Source organism: Sciurus carolinensis, chromosome 16, assembly GCF_902686445.1.
Source record: "Sciurus carolinensis chromosome 16, mSciCar1.2, whole genome shotgun sequence".
In the NCBI taxonomy this organism is placed as follows: Eukaryota; Metazoa; Chordata; class Mammalia; order Rodentia; family Sciuridae; genus Sciurus; species Sciurus carolinensis.
Window position 1 is genome coordinate 34,506,607 of NC_062228.1, and position 14,118 is coordinate 34,520,724.

The following is a 14,118-nucleotide window of genomic DNA, read 5'->3' on the forward strand; positions in this document are numbered from 1 at the left end:
CGCAGTTCGCAGGACAGAAGACTAAGAACACACCTCTAGATCACAGATCGCAGAACGTGGGGGTCGCAGGTCTCAGGTTGCAGGACGCAGGCTGCATGCCGCACGCCACACCCCGCACCTCCAAGAAGCGACCCACCTTTAAGAAGCAGTAGACCTTTGATAAACGTAGCCTCTCTGAAAGAGTAGCACCTCTAAAATTAGGCCAAGCCTCTCTTCCTCTAAGCAAAGTCTCTCTTCCTCTAAGCAAAGCCTCTCTTCCTCTATAAACTAGCGAACAAGCAAGTAAGCAAGAAAGCAGCTCAGAAATAGAAGTAGTTCATTCCCAGTCCACCTCCGATAAATTCCCGTGGGATTGTTGCTGCAGGCGGCAACAATTGGCTGTTAGCAGAAGAAAAGAGAGAAAGAGAATCAAGGGAAACAATAAGTGAGAGATTATATGTATATTATATATATATAAAATATAGTAAAAATTTTTTAAATTAAAAATAAAATAATTACATTAAAACAAAACTGAAATATAGCAATCAAACATCCTTATCCTCAAATTCTAATCCATGAAAAATAACTGGCTTCAAAAATGATAGAAATAAAAAAAATGAAAATAACTTATTCATGGACCATTAAGGTCACAATTAAACAGAGAAAAGTGGGGGGAGATCTCAATGAAAAGTTAAAAAATTATTTCCACTGGAGTTCAACAGATTCTCAGCTCCCCTTCTCAGCAGTGTTATGAGGGGGGGTCTGGAGTGTGATGTTTGTTCCACCCTCAAGGTGGGGTTGCTGAAGTGAGAGAGGTGATCTCGTCGGTGGAACTCCTGGAAGTGGGGTTTAGGATTAGGTAGGCTCCAGCTTCTTCACCGATGCCAACTGGTCTGGAGATTTTAAATCAGTGCACCTCTAGGGCCCAGAAATTGCTGATTCACACTAGAAGACTGCACCCCAGGGAACTCCCCTGAGTTCCACTCATGTGGTGGAGGAGCCGATTTCTTAGTCCACTCCGTCACCTGCAGACTCCACATTTCCTGGTCTCAGGTTCAGTCTCCAACTCAATCTCTCCACCCCCATCCTTTTGAATTCCCAGCCAGGTTCCCATCTCTCCTAGTTGGTCCTGCAAACTGCCAGATTGGAGGGGGTGCGGGGAGAGCTGGGTGGGTTCCCACAACCAGTTGTCTCCTGTGTAAACCCTCTCCATGTGTGATTTTCTCCTGGTCACAGTGTGGATCAGCCACGCCTGTATTCCGAGCCAAACTTGGATTTACCAGGAATCTGCTATTCCACTTGCCATGACTAAAAAATGGTCCCTGCCTCTGTCCCCCACACACAGCCAAGAGAGGCGTGGTTTCCTTCCCACACAAGAATATTGTGCAAAACGTCTTTCAATTTAGTTGGGCAGTGTCTTGGATCTCTAAACTCTCCATACCTAGACATGCCTCAGGCCTCCTAAAAATAAAGGTTCCTTTAATTCCCTTATCCCTCCACTATGCTCACAGAGGGACCGCCTGGCTGGTGCCTCCAGCCATAGCAGCAGCTTGGCATTGGGGATTTCTTCCTTATTTTATTGTATACAACCTCTTGAGTTCCCAATCTGCTCTGAGTGTCCAGTGTTAAATCCCACTTTTTTTTCACCCACCTTGCTGAGAAGCTGCCGATCTGCCCTTTTGCTTTCATGCCATATAGTAGCTCCACCATCTTGAAACTCCTCCTCTCCACCTGGGTTCTTATATGACTTGAATTGAAATCAGATCTAGCCCTTTGAATGGGAACTGAGTACTCCAAAATGCCACAGACCCCACTATTTCTAATTGTCTCAACCTCAGATGACTTCATCCAGTTAGGTCATCTGCCTGAACTCTGAAAGCATTTGAGTTTGTGACCTTTGCATCTCTTGACCCTCATATACACCTACACATACCCGCCCTTCTTTCCAGTCACTCCATGAATCTCATATTTTCCCAAATGTTCTCTTTCACCCTCTTTGCCTTCGTATTCTATTTCCTCCCTCTAAAATGCCCATCATTATTTCCACTAATTGACATGAGCCCATCCATTGGTCAAGACTCAGCAAAACTGCTACCTTTTGGGTGAGACCAAAGTGAGTGGAAGGGAAGCAGACACCTAGGTCAGCATCCATCCCTGCTTCCTGCATCTCCCAGCCTTCCCTGCAGAGATGGTCCCATATCTAAGTCCCGGCAAATGAGATCAAAGTGTAAGTGTGTGATAGATCTCCAGCAAGGATGCCCACAGGAAAGTGTCTCTCCTGGGAATTGGTCCACACCCCTCACCTAGCCTCAAGGACACACAATCCGCCTCTTCATTGTTCCTCACCTCTTTCAAGCCAGTCTTCAAATGTCACCCCTCAGTGAGATCTTTTCTAACCACCCTATTTTAAATATTAAGCCCTCACCAGGCACGGTGGCCTGAACCTAGAATCCCAGTTCCTGGAGAGGCTGAGGTAGGAGGATTGCAAGTTTGAGGACAGCCTGGGCAACTTAGCAAGAATGTGTCTCAGAATAAAAAATAAAAAATGCTGGTGATGCAATAGTGAAACAACAGAACCAGTCGAGGTGTCCATCAAAGGACAAATGGAAAAAGAAAAATGTATTTATACACAATGGAGTTTTATTCAGTCATAGAAAAAATGAAATTATGTCATTTGCAGGAAAATGGATGGAACTTGAGACATTATGTTAAGCCAAACTCAGAAGGTCAAAGCGATGTTTTCATTTGTGTGAAGAAGCTAGAGGGGGAAAAGGGGAAAGAGAGCGTGGGAGGGAATCTAAGAAAATCAAGGGAGATCAATAGAGGAGAGGGACAGGGGAGGGAAGAAGGGAGGGAAAGGGAATTGATTGGGGAATAATATCGGCCGAATTATAGTTATATTGTGTGCATGTACAAATATGTAGCAACAAATCCCACCTTTATGCACAACTATAATACACCAATAAAAACTATCAAAAAATAAATGCTGGTAATTAGCTCAGTGGCACAGTAGTACCCCTGGGCTTGATCCTTAGTACCACAAAAGTTATTGATTAATTAATTAATTAAATATGGTCTCTCTTCCAGACCTTCCTGCTCATTTCCCTGCCTTTTCCCCCAACAGCCTTTACTTTATAGTGTCCATCAGGATATAAGCTTCACAAGGGCAGGAAAGCATCACTGTTTTCCATTCTGCATCCCAAGCAGCCGGATCAGGCCTGTGAGAGACATGACTAAGAGGCCTGAATGAATAAAGAGACCTCACTTCTTCCCTGCATTGGACACTGAAGCTCCCCGCCCCACCCCCACCACGGAGGCTCCACCCCAGGGCCTTGCACCTGCTGGGCCAGCGCTCCACCACGGAGGCTCACCAGGAGCCCTTTACCTTAAGTTTCATTTTGAGACAGGATCTCCCTAGGCTGCCCAGGATGGCCTGGAATTTTCCATCCCCATGCGCAGCCTCCCAGGCATGCACCAAGGTACCTCACCAAAACAGACATTCTTAAAGGCTCGGTGTTACCCCACTTGTAATCTTAACCCTGGCTGGTCCATCCTGTCTCCACCATCTCCCTCTGGTTGTTACACGAGCATCCTGCCTTTCTGTTTCCATTCTTTGCCCTGCAATGCATCCTGCAGACAGAAGGCTTCGCTGTGTCACTGCCCTGCTTAGAACCTTTCTTTGGTTCCCCCTGGCCCTAGTGCTGAAGTGCAAGCTCCAAATGGCCCACCGGACCTCATGGGCTCTGGCCTCAGCTGCCCAGCCTCCCATGGGTGCCTCCGCCCAGCACTGCTCAGACCTGTGGCGCTCCTTACTGTTGGCCCAAGAGCTCCCTGCAGACCTTTATATTCTCTTCCCCTTCTGCAGAAAATGCTCTCCCCCGTCTATTTCACCAGGCCTGATCCTGACCGTCCTTGGGACTTTGGTACCTCCTCCTCCAGGCAGCCTTCCCTAACTGTTCCTCAAGTGGGGTGTCCCATCTCTGTGTTCACATTGCACCCCATGCCGATCTCTGCTAGCCTTTCCGACTTCACCGTAAGATAGCATGTGCCTTGAGGACTAGAGTTTTGTCTTATTCTATAAACCCAGGGAGGGTAGAGGATCTACACATAGTAGGTTCTCAGTGAACTAAGAGTGGGGGAAAGCAAAAGAGAAGGAGGGAAGGAAATCATTGGGTCTCAATGCTCAGCTCTCTTTTTGGGCACATGGGGCTGCACCTCTCCACCCTCTTGAACTCATGCACAGCCTTGTAACCTGCTTTGGGTCATAAAGTGTGAGCGAAAATGACAGGTATGCTTCAAGGCAGAAGCTGAAGGCCCGTCTGTGGTCTCCTGCCTAGTCACTGCTGCAGGGTCCTGGATGCACGTGCTGAGATGGAGCCTCTGTGAGCTGGGGCCCTGAGTGTCTAAGACAAACCGACCCACAGTGGACACACAGCACTGAGTGAGAAAGACACTCTGTTCTTCTGAACTGCTGAGAGTTTATGTTATCATTAATCCACCATAATCACCATCTACTCCGATCCATGCACTTGCTTTGAGGAGTGTTATGGTTTAGATATGAGGTGTCCCTGAAAGCTCATGTGTAAGACAATGCAAGAAGGTTCAGCTGGGTGAATTGATGCACCCCTATAATCCCAGAGGCTCAGGAGGCTGAGGCAGGAGGATCAGGAGTTCAAAGCCAGCCTCGACAAAAGCGAGGGACTAAACAACTCAGTGAGACCCTGTCTCTAAGTAAAATACAAAATAGAGCTGGGGATGTGGTTCAGTGGCTGAGTGCTCCCAAGTTTGATCCCTGGTACCAAAACAAAAAATAAAAAAAAAGAAGATTCAGAGATGAAAAGATTAGAGGAGGCAAGTTATAACCCAGATCAGTGGATTAATCTGCTGATAGGGATTAACTGGGTGGTAACTGAAGGCAAGTAGGGTGTGGCCAGAAGAGAGGTCACTGCGAGTGTAGTGTGCCTTTGGGATTTATATTTTACCCTTGGTGAGCAGCGCTCTCTCGTGCCCATGGGGGTTCTCTCTCTCTCTCTCTCTCTCTCTCTCCCTCTCTCAGCTGCTATGTCCTGAGCTGCTTTCCTCCACTCTACCCTTCCATCATGATGTTCTGCCTCTCCCAAACTCAGAGCAGTGAGGTCAGCCATCTACGGACTGAGACCTCAGAAACTGTGAGCACCAAATAAGCTTTTCTTCCTCTAAAATTGTTCTTGCCAGGTATGGTGGCACATGCCTGTTATCCCAGTGACTCAGGAGACGGAGGCAAGAGGATTGCAAGTTCCAGGCCAGCCTCAGTCACCTAGAGAAGACCTAAGCAGCTTAGCAAGACCTTGTCTCAAAATAAAGAAGGATTGGGATGTAGCTCAGTGAAAAAACCAGCCCTGGGTTAAATCTCCAGTACCAAAAAAATAAAATAAAATAAAATTGATTTTGTCAGGTCTTTTGGCCACAACAGTGAAATAACTGACTTAAAGCCTCAGGGAAAATCCCAGCTTTCAGCCTTTTGTTTCCTAAGAATATCAGGTACCACTTTACATCCCTCGCTGATGTACAATATTACATTCAATTTTATACTTTCCAAGGGCTTCCCTGAACCCATACAAAGATGCTACAAGGTAAACCAGTCAAATATCATTTAGCCCCTCACCTACGAACTCAGAAAGAATGACATAAATGACTGTTCGAGATTCCCTGGGAGGAGAGAGAGGTGCTAATACCAGAATCCAGCTGTCTGATCTTCTGCCAGGGTTCATTGTCTGACTCCAGTAAATAAAAGGGTAGAAATCCTTTTTAAAAATCTAAATGGGGTCTGTAATCCCAGCCACTGGGGAGGCTGAGGCAGGAGGATCACAAGTTCGAGGTCAGCCTCGGCAATTTAATGACACCCTGTCTCAAAATTAAAAATTAAAAAGTCTGAGGATGTAAATCAGTGGTAAAGTGCCCCTGGTTTTAATTCCCAGTTCTGCCAAAAAAATTAAAAGAGTCTCAAATTTGGGACTGAACACAAAAAAGAGGTTCTTCTCTTGCAGCAGAGGAAATATATCAAATATATCGGAATCCTTTTGGAGCTGGGCTGCCCTGAGTTTGATCCCAGCTCTAGTCTTCCCTACTCAGCGACTGTAAGCAAAGAGCTTATCTCTCAATCTGCATTTCCCCAGCCCTGTAGGGGGATAACAGGAGTACCTAGGTAACACTCTTGTTTTGAGTCTTAAATAAATCCATGAGGACAGCGAGGCATGGCCCCTGGCATATAACATTTGATTATATGCCACCTGCTGTCACAGCCAGTATATTACTTTTCACCATGTTTCAGGACGGGTAATGCCATGCTCTTACCACGAGGTGGCACTGTTGTCTCTGGCCACCCTTTCTGAGTCACTAAAGCTTCATTTCTCAAAATGCCAAGTTGGGCAGTGATAGGAAAACTTAGAAAAAAAAATAAGAGTCTGGGTGTTCCAGCCAAAATAGTGTCCTCCCAGTCATATCAAAAGTCCTGAAGCTGGCAGGCACCCAGCTACTTTGGAGGCTGAAGCAGGAGGATCACAAGTTCAAGAACAACCTGGGCAACTTGGCCAGACTCTGTCCCAAAATAAAAATTTTTTAAAAAGGCTGGGGGTTTAGCTCAGCCGTAGAGTACCCCTGGGTTCAATCCCCAGTAACACACACAAAAAAAGAAATAAAAGTACTGATGCTGCCTCAGTGCTCCCCCAAGAGGCTAAATGAGCTGGTCAATGGGGTATCCGACCCCACCCGACCCCGACCCCATCCATAGTTGGGCCTGGGAGTCTTGTGGAGAGGGTGATAGAAGCCGCTGCTGCAGAGCAGGGCTTCTAGGACTTTCACACTCAAGTCACCAGGGCACCTCGTTAAAATGCAGATTCTGATTCAGTGCGACTGGGTGGGCCTGGGATTCTGCATTTCTAACAATTCCTCAGGCTCAGTGTTCCTGGGCCATGCGTCAGACTTTAGAGCACAAAGAACCTCACAGACCTGGCCCAGTGCCTGGCAAATGGAAGCAGCAGATGCTGCCTGTGCTTCCTTTGTGAACCAATTCACTTCAATCTCACAATGGCCCATGAAATCGATCGGGACTGCTGTTTCTGTTTTATGAATGAGAAACAAAAATTTTAACTTTCCCAAGGTTATTAGCAGAGCAGAACTCAAATACTCTTCTGCTACATGATTTTTGTTTGGGGGTTGTTTTGGATATTTTCCCCACTGTACTGGTGATTGAACCCCAGTTTTGTTGTTGTTGCTTTTGTTGATTTTGCGTTTGGGTTTTTTTTTTTTTTTTTTTTTTTTTTTTTTTGGGGGGGGGTTGTTTGTTTGTTTGTTTGTTTGTTTTGCAACAGGGTCTCATTAAATTGTCCAGGCTGGCCTGAAACTTGCAGTCCCCCTTCCTCAGCCACCCAAGTCACTGAGATTACAGGCGTGTGCCACCACACTGGCTCACTTCTGCCAAATGAAATGGCACTGCTTAATACTGAATTAAAGTAAATGTGATCGAATCTTTCCCTTCCCAAGTTTCCAGGACAGAGAGGAAAGACCACTGAGGCAACAGCAGCACAGAGTCATGAAGAGGACAGAGTCTAGAGCCAAAATGGGATAGAAATTTGGGATATAGAAAAAGAAAGACAGACAGAGTCTCAAAAAAGAAGTAGCCACAGGAATACCCACGAACCTTTGAAATACAAAACAAGGGACTGGGAATGTTGCTCCGTGCAAGAGCATTTGCCAAGCATGTGCAAGGTCCTGGGTTCAATCCCCAGTACTGGGGAGGCGGGGAGTGCAAATGAAGCATTCCTGAGCAGACCAGCCCTTTGACCTTTGCCCATGCCCTTGACCCATGCCCTTGCCTGCAAAAACTAACATGAGGGCAGTGTGCCAGCTGAAACCGTGTTACTTCACCCTGGCTTCACTCCTAGTTCAACCCCTAACTACTGTCCCTCTGTAAATATTGGCCCCCATACCAAGGGACTGTTATCACCCCCTCTGGAGATAACATGCCTTCTCCCTTAAATGTGTATCTACTTTCCTAAATAAATCTGTGTCTCTGTCTACATACTAAAATTCTTTTCTGTCACTTCTACCCCACTTGTCCTGAGTCAATGTCCCTCCTCTGGTGATAAAACCACCCAGATTCATAATCTGTCATTCAGGAGCTGTGTGATTTGGGTAAGTTGCTCAGCCTCTCTGTACCTTATAGTCATTATCTAAAAATGGAAAATGATAGTACTAGCTGGACATCTATAATCCCACCTATGGGGGTGGGCTGAGGTAGGAGGACCACATATTCCAGGCCCACCTGGGCAACTTATCAAGATCCTGTCTCAATATAAGATTTTTTTAAGAACAGCTGGGAATATAGCTCAGAGGTAGAATCCTCAGCTCCTGGGTTCAATCCCCAGTACCAAAAATAAATAAATAAAGGGCTGGGGGCAGTGGCACACACCTGTAATCCCACTAGCTCCGGAGGCTGAGGCAGGAGGATCTCGAGTTCAAAGCCCGCCTCAGCAATTTAGCAAGGCCTTAAGCAACTCAGCAAGACCTTGCCTCTAGATAAAATATACCAAAAGAGGACTGGGGAGGTGTCTCAGTGGTTAAGCACCCCTGGGTTCAATCCCCAGAACAATAAATAAATAAATACATAAATATCATAAAAAGTGTTAGGGATGTGGCTCCAGGGCAGAGTGCTCACCCATCCCTAGTACAGCAATAAATTAACTAATTAGAAGCACCTACGACTCGGGAGTTGTTATGGGGATAAAATGAGTCGTCACAGCCCTTAGAGGGCACCAGGCAGGTGATAACCAGCCAGCATTGCCTGCGTCCAGGGCCTACAAATGAGAACTGCAGGACGGATGATCTCCACCTTGGGCTCAGGAAGCTCAGCATCTACCGAGGGAGGTGGAGGGAGGTGCCGTGAGGAGCCTTCAGTGCACGTCCACTCTGCACCTCGGAGCTGCACAGGAAGAGGCAGCCCGGTGCACCCATGCACACTGACCTGAACTCATCTGTAGGCGAGAGAATTCAGTATCTCCAGTGACTTCCCTCGGCGCCCACTCACGAGCCCAGAGAGGGCATGAGATGGAGACTGCATCTGCTGGGCTCTCTGTTCCAAAAGGCTTGTATAGCATGAGCTGACCGCTATGTGGGTGGCTACCAGGTGTCAACACACCTGATCTGTAACACAAGCCTTTTCTTTTTTTATCAAACCCAGGGGTGCTTTGCCGCTGAGCTACATTCCCAGCCCTTTTCTGAGACAGGGTCTCTCTAACTTGCTTAGGGTCTTGCTAAATTGCTGAGGCTGGCCTTGAACTCGTGATCCTCCTGCCTCAGCCTCCAGAGTTGCTGCTGGGATTACAGGTGCATGCCCTGCACCCAGTTGTACCACGAGGCCTCCAAATACACAGCTGCTACTTCACACGGCACCTCGACAGCGGTCCATTCCAGCATTGGAAAAGAACAGCATCCCATTGGCTGAGAGAAGGTGGTCAGTCTCTGATGAGCCAAAGATGAGTCTATGTCACTTTTTTAAGATGTCCAAGCACTTTAAACGCTGGGGAAATTGAACCTGCTCTTTAGAGTTGTGGCTGACAAATGTGTCTTCGATCAACAGTGATGGGAGGCTGAGGAAGAGGATCACAAGTTCAAGACCAGTCTCCACGACTTAGTGAGACCCTGTCTCAAAATAATAATTAAAAAGGGTTGGGAATATAGCTCACTAGGATCCCCAGGTTCAATCCCTAATACAGCAAATAAAACAAAACACTGTAACATCAAGAGACTATCTAAACTCCCATCAGTGAAAGAGTAACAAGAGAAATTATGGTAGTTCTTATACAACGAGTTACTAGAGTAGCTAAAAATATATAATGCAGCTGGGTGTGGCGTGCATGCCTATAAACCCAGTTACTCAGGAGGCTGAGTCCGGGAGATAACAAATTAGAGGCCAGCCTCAGCAGCTTAGGGAGACCCTCCATAACTTAATGAGACCCTGTCTCAAAATAAAAAATAAAAAGGTCTGGGGATGTAGCTCAGTGGTAAAGTGCCCCTCGGTTCAATTCTTAGTATCAAAAACAAGAAAAGAAAACAAGATGCAGATTGTTGGATAGTTTGTTACTCTTTGTGCAAAGTGAAAGGGGTGATATATTTGCATTTACTTGTACATGCTTTAAAAACGTGAAAAGATCCATTACAAAAATCATTGCCCCTGAGGAGAGAGGTCCACTAGGCAGATTGAGGATGAGGACGAAGAGGAATCCCTTCCACTGAATGCCTTTTAAAAAAATTATAGTAAAATGTAACATATACACATAGTATAAAATTCACCATCTTGCTGGGTGTGGTGGCCCACACCTTAAATCTCAGCAGCTTGGGAGGCTGAGACAAGAGGATCAAAAGTTCAAGGTCAGCCTCAGCAACCAAGCAAGACCTGATAAGTGGATGATGATATATAACAAGGGACCGGTGATGAGGGGAAGAGAAGAATGAAGGAAATTTTGGATGGTGTAGAGTAAAATGGGGTGGGAGGGGGTAGGGGATGGAAAGATAGTAGAATGAGACAGACAGTATTACCCTATGTATATGTATGATTACATGAATGGAGTGAATCTACATTGTGTACAACCATAGAAATGAAAAGTTGTACCCCATTTGTGTACAATGAATCAAAATGCAGCCTGGAAAAATAAAAAATATTTTAATAAAAAAAATGACCACCTGTGAATTTATCAAATTGGTCAGAAGCGAATGGACACAAAGGTGTATCAAACTCATATCAGAAAAACCAGGCTCATGAGCTTATCAAACACACCAGACCACTGAAAGGAGCAGCCCCTTTACTCAAGGCCTATAAAAGCAAGAGCACCCTGGCGGCACCCTGACCAAGTCAACTGGTCACTCATCAAAAGCCTTGCCCAGGAAAAGAGCCACTGACAAACCTCCAAATGTCTGTCCTCAGGCTTCTGCAGAGCAGGGTTTCTCCTGCCCCTGATGACTATGTACTACCCATGCCAAGCTGACACTCTGAAACTGCCCTCCGTCTGGACCCTGGCCTAGAATAAGCTCCTGAGGTTTGACAGGTTTGCATCCTGAACAAGTTCTTCAGTTGGTTCTAGTTGGTAAACTCACCTGAACACCTGCAATGACTGCATTGGTATCTGCTCTCAATTCAGCCTCCTGAAACCCTGTGCCTGCCTTAACTCTTTCTTAGCCTTTCTGAAAAATATGTATAGATATTTTTCTATACATAGAAATTGTGTGAAATGTGATGTGTGGCCTGAGTGTTACAGATATCAGTAGTTCAGATCAGAATAAAGACCAGACATAGTGGCACACACCTAGAATCCCAGCTACTTGTGGGGCAGGAGGATCACAAATTCAAAGTCAGGCTCTAAGCAACTTAGCAAGACCCTGACTCAAAATAAAACATAAAAAAGGTCTGGGGATATATCCCAGTGGTTAAGCACTCCTGGGTCCAATCCTTGGTATAAAAAAAAAAAAAAAAAAATTTAGGGAGCCTGCCCATCACCTGCCACCCAACGTCCACCCGCTGACTGCCTTCCTGTTGCATGCAGACTGCCCACAGACTGCATGCAGAGTGCCCCACTGCCCATTGCTGCCTGGAAGTCCATTGTCTGGGTACCCATGGGTTTCGTTACACATGGCAACTGCCATCTTGGGATACCGACCAGGACCTGGGAGTCTAGGGCTGAGGGGGTCTACAGGTTTGCCACAGCCACCCCTGCCATCTCAGGGCACAGTTGCCTCAGTCTGGGGACACCTGCCAGAGCCTGCAGACATATTGTCGGGGTACCTTCAGGTCTGGTTGCATCTGAGGTCTTCCTGCTGGGTGTGCTAGTGGCTGCCATCTGACCGCCTCTTTGCAGGGTCCCTCCTTTGTCGAGCACGTCCCTGATGGTCTCTCTGCAAATTGGAATGGCACTGAGATCGTGGGACTGCAACAAGACAGGGTCTGGGGAATCTGAAGCCCAGGTCCATCAGATTGCAGCTGGGTTTGTGTGGGCCAGTCTATGTCTGGGAAGTCTGTGGAAAGCCAGAGACAAGGTGCAGTTCCCCAGGCAGAGCACAGGTTGGAGAAACTGGAGAAAACCACGCTCTCTCCAGCTCAGTGAGTCCTGACGTGTGCAGGGATGGAAGGGGCAGGCTACTATGGGTGGGAAGACTGGAAAAGGGTGTGAGGGCATCTTGCTATTGACTCACCCACCCAACCAGTCCAGCACCCACAGGACTGGAGCTAACATCACACTTCAGACAACCCCTCCTATCGGCAGAGAAGGGAAGCTGAGAAAATTTTTTGAAAGACAAAGGAAGCAATTACTCAATATTCCATAGAGACTTTCCTTTTGTTTTTCTTCTTTCTTCCCTATCTCTCTCACACCCCTACCATCTTTGAATCCAAATATTTTTCATGCATCAATTCATTGAGGAGTGAGATGTCTGAATAGTATATTACAGTTTGGTTGTGTATTCTTATTTTTTACTTTTTTAAAAAAATCTGTATATATATATATATTTTTTTCTCTCACTTCTCTGTCTCCCTGGATTCTTTTTCTCACTTCTCTCATACCAACATCTATTAGTTCCTCCTTCACTCTTACTGTAAATTTTTACCTCTATCGTCTCTCCTTCTCCTTCATAAACATCACAACTTACACTACTTCTGTTCCCTCATTGTCCATCATTTGAAATGGTAAACCCTTTTAGCAAACTTACTGTTTATATTGTAGACAATATTGAACACTTCATTTCTGTTTATTGTGATAAAACTGTAGACACCTTAATAGGAACATTTGGTTTAAAGTTGCATATTGCTTGCATTGGGTACTGTTAATATTGTCTCCCCCTTAAAGATGAGGAACTGGAAGTCTTCAGAGACACTATAAGGCCACAGGGTAGAATCTTTACTGCCTCAGTTCCTTTCTGTAGATGAGAAGACACACAAACAACATGAAAAACCAAAGGAACAAAGTGCCTCAAACAAACCAAGATGTTCCAACAGAATCCATAGACAACACAGTAGAAGAAATGTCAGAGAAGGAGCTTAGAAGGTACATAGACTGATCTTCAAAATAAAGGATGGTATTGGAGAACAAACACAGAAAGTGAAAGATCATTTCAATAAAGGGGCAGAGATTATAAAAGGAATCAAGCAGAGATCCTCAAAATGAAAGAAACAATAAACCAAATTAAAAATTCAATGGAAAATATCACCACAGACTAGACCAATTGGAAGACAGAACCTCAGTCAATGAAGACAAAATATATATACATTTTTTTTGTACTGGGGACTGAACTCAGGGGCACTTGACCTACCCCTGCCCCAGCCCTATTTTGTATTTTATTTCAAGACAAGGTCTCACTGAGTTGCTTAGTGCCTCACTTTTGCTGAGGCTGGCTTTGAACTCACAATCCTCCCGAGCCGCTGCCTCCCAAGCCGCTGGGACTACAGGCGTGCACCACCATGCCCGGCTAAAATATACACTCTTGAAAATTAAGTTGAACATACAGAGATGATAAGAAGCCATGAACAGAACTTCCAAGAATTATAGGATAACATGAGAAGACCAAATTTAAGATTTATAGGAATAGACAAAGGCATGGAGATACAAACCAAAGGAATGCACAATCTTTTCAAAGACAAAAGAGCAGAAAATTTCGCAAATCTAAAGAATGAAATGGAAAATCATCTACAAGAAGCTTATAGGACACTAAATGTACAAAATTACAGCAGACCCACACCAAGGCACATTATAATGAGAATGACTAACATACAGAATAAGAATAGAATTTTAAATTCTATATAGAAAGAAACCAATTTGGATCTCAGCTGATTTCTCAATCCAGATCCTCAATGCCAGGAGGTCCTGGAATAATATACTAAACTCTGAAAGAAAATAGATGCCAACCAAGAATTTTATATCAAGCAAAACTAAGCTTCAGATTTGAAGATGAAATAAAAACCTTCTATGATAAACCAAAGTTAAAAGAATTCACAACTAGAAAGGTTGTACTATAGAATATTCTCAGCAAAATATTCCATGAGAAGGAAATGAAAAAAAAAAAAAAAATGAAAACCAGCAAAGGGAAGAACTAGACTAAAGGAAAAGTCAATCAAAG

At 45.2% G+C, this 14,118-nt stretch overlaps 1 long non-coding RNA gene across 1 annotated transcript in view; it reads right to left on the reverse strand.

Annotated features, from left to right (window-relative positions):
• The window catches only part of LOC124966288 (uncharacterized), a 54,536-nt gene that overhangs the window by 31,930 nt on the left and 8,488 nt on the right, over positions 1-14,118 (reverse strand). The window lies entirely within an intron of this gene.